Source organism: Orycteropus afer, unplaced genomic scaffold (assembly GCF_000298275.1).
Source record: "Orycteropus afer afer isolate SDZICR_OR568_19922 unplaced genomic scaffold, OryAfe1.0 scaffold00580, whole genome shotgun sequence".
Classification (NCBI taxonomy): domain Eukaryota; kingdom Metazoa; phylum Chordata; class Mammalia; order Tubulidentata; family Orycteropodidae; genus Orycteropus; species Orycteropus afer.
Window position 1 is genome coordinate 503,077 of NW_006922167.1, and position 3,517 is coordinate 506,593.

Genomic DNA, 3,517 nt, shown 5'->3' on the forward strand with positions numbered 1-3,517 from the left:
AGCTGTCCATGAGTGGATGGATCTATTTCTTGATTCTAAATCCTTTTCCACTGGTCTATGTGTCTATCATTGTACCAAAATCAGACTGCTTTAGCTAGCATGGTTTTGAGATCGGGAAGTGTGATACCTCCTACTTTGTTCTTGTTCTGTAGTGCTTTGCTTATCCAAGGTCTCTTTCCTTTCCATATAAAATTAGAAATTGGTTTTCCCATGTCCTTAAAAAATGTGATGGAATCTGAATTGGAATTGCATTAAATCTGTAGATTTTGGATAGTATTGACATTTTCACAGTGTTCAGTCTTCCTATTTGTGAGCATGGTATATTCTTCCATTTATATAGGTCTCTTATAGTATCATGTATTAGTGTTTTATAGTTTTCTTTGTATAGCTCTTTTGTGTCCTTGGTAAGATTTATTCCTAAATATTTTATCTTCTTGGTAGCTGAAGTTTTCCTTATTTTCTTTTCAGAGATCTCGTTGTTGATGTAGAGGACTCCAGCTGATTTTTGTAGGTTGATCCGGTAGCCTACCACTTTGTTGAATCTTTCAATTAGTTCCAGTGGTTTGCTGAGTCTCTTGTTTTTTCTGTGTATAGGATCATACCATCTGCAAGTATAGTTTCACTTCTTTGCCTTTCATTTCTCTTTCTTACCTTATTGCTCTGGATCTAATACAATGTTGGATGGAAGTGATAGAGGACATCTTTGTCTGACTCTTGTTCACAAGAGAAATGCTTTCAGTCTCTCTCTGTTGAGAATAATCTTGGCTGTTGGATTTGTGTATCCTATATTATGTTGAAGAATTTCCCTTGTATTCCTATTTTGCTCAGAGTTTTTATCAGGAATGGTGTTAGATTTTAACAAGTGCCTTTTCTGCATAGATTGATGTGATCATGTGTTTCTTTTCCTTTGTTTTATTTATGTGATGGATTGCGTTGATTATTTTTCTGACGTGGAACTGTCCTTGCACACCTGGTTTCAATCCCACTTGGTCACGGTGAATTATTTTTGTGATATACTATTGGATTCTATTGGTTAAGATTTTGTTGAAGATTTTTGCATCTATAATCATGAAGGATATTGGTCTGTAACATTCCTTTTTAGTGGTGTCTTTGCCTGGCTTTGGTATCAGGGTTATTCTTGTTTCATAAAATTTGGGAGAATTCCATTCTTTTCTATATTTTGTAATAGTTTGAGTAGGACTGGTGTCAGCTCTTCTTTGAATGTTTGGTAGAATTCTTCAGTGAAGCTATTTGGGTCAGGACTGTTTTGTGTTGATAATTTTTTTATGACCTGTTGAATTTGTTCTTTTGTTATGGGTCTGCTCAAATTTTCTACCTCAGTCTGCATTTGTTTAGGTAACTATTGTGTTCTAGAAATCTCACTTCTAAGTTTTCAAATATTTTGGAATATAGCTCTTCACAGCATCCTGATATTATCCTTTTTATTTTGGTTGGTTCTGTTGTGACGTCACTCATTTCATTTCCTACACATGTTCTATCTTCTTCTTTTCCTTTGTTAAATTTGCCAGTGGTTTGTTGATTTCATTAATCTTTTCAAAGAAACAAATTCTAGTCTTGTTGATTCTCTCTATTGTTTTTCTGTTTTCATTTCATTTATTTCTGCTCAAATCTTTATTATTTCTTTTCTTCTGATGACTATAGGCTTTTTTTTTTTTTTTTTTTCCTGCTCTTTTCTAATGGTTGGCAATGTTGGGTTAAGGTGTTGATTTTGACTCTTCTTTTTTAATGTGTTGCTATAAATTGTCCTCTGACTACTGCTTTTGTTGTGTCCCAAAGATTTTGGTATGTTGTGTTTTCATTCTCATTTGATTCAAAGAATTATTTTATTTTATTTTTCATTTCTTCACTTACCCAGTATTTTTTTTAAGGAGGATATTATTCCATTTCTATGTGTTTGCTTTTCTTCCTTGTTCTTCCTATTCTAATTTTATAGTATTGTGATCTGAGAAGATGCTTTGCAGTATTTCAATGTGTTTAAATTTACTGAAGCTTGCTTTGTGTCCTAACATTACATAGTGCTTCTTAAATATTATTTCCAACCTTCATAAAATCTTTCAGGTAAATATTATTTTATAGATAAGAAAACTGAAGCTCAGAGATGATCAGTAAGTTGACTAACTGAAACAGCTGAAGTAGTCAAGCCTAATGTCCATTCTCACATCTGTTGACTACAAACCTCTTGCCCTTTCCATTGTTCCAGATTTCTGTGCTTGAGCACTGCACTGCCAAATGAAGTAAAGAGCTCTAGTAGCTCTGTGGTTAAGGCATTGGGCTGCTAACCAAAAGTTTGGTGGTTTGAACCCACCAGCTGCTCCAGGGGAGAAAGATGAGACAGTCTTCTTCTGTAAAGATTTATAACCTCGGAAACCGTATGGGGTCAGAATTGACTCAGTAGTAGAGGGTTTGGTTTTGGTCCAATGGGGTAGCTAGCCACTAGCCACATGTGGCTATTGCATACTTGAAATGTGGCCAGTCCAAATTGAGATGTGTTGTAAATGTAAAACGTACACTAGACTTCAAAGATATACAAAAAAAATGTAAAATATCTTAATAAATTTTGTATTGGTTACATGTTGAAATAATATTTCAAAATAGTGAATAAATACTTTTAATAAGTGTTTCAAAGTATTTCAACTAATATTTTTGCTGTATTGGATTAAATGGAATATATATTTTAAATTAATCTTACCTGATTCTTTTTTCTTTTCTTTTTTTTTAGTGTGGTAACTAGAAAATTTTAAATTACATATGTGGTTCCAACTTGTGCCTTGCATTGTAATTCTATTGGATAGCAATGCTTTAGAAAATGGTGTAAATTCTTACTTAGCATGTTTCATGTTGCCTTTTATTTTACTTTATTTACTATTTTTCCCCTTTAAACAATGTTACATCGAATCTAATTTCTAATCCATGGGTTTTTTCACGAACTATTCCTTCAAAATACATCAAAATGGTCATTAACAAGAAGCAAAAAACTTCTATTGGGCTCATCAGTAAAGTCATTTTTTTTCAGAGCACTGGTCTTACAGGATTTGCAACAACTTGCTGAGAGATCCTGAAAAGCTTTTTTGTACTGCAGAATTATAGCGGTCTGAATGGAATTTAAATGCTTTCAAACTGGGGCCAATGCTTACTTTCTGTTTTCTATTATTTCAATAGCTGTTAAGTGCACTGGAAATAGTTAATGAAAATGTTATCACCATTGTAAATTGGTTGGCACAGATGTGTTGACATGTAAGGGAGCTGAAGTTTTAAAAGTGAGAACTCTAACTCAGGTGAGTGATCAAAGAGGTATTGCAAATTAAATCTTAGACTTGCCAAAGTTATTTTATTCTGAAAAAATATTTATTGTCTCTATTTTTTATATACCTCCAAAACTATCAAACCAGAGCGGGGCAAGATGGTGGACTAGGCAGAAGGATTGCACAGACCCTCTTCAACAAAGAAAAGGGAAACCAATTAACACAGACACAGAAGATAATCTTGGACCCCTGAG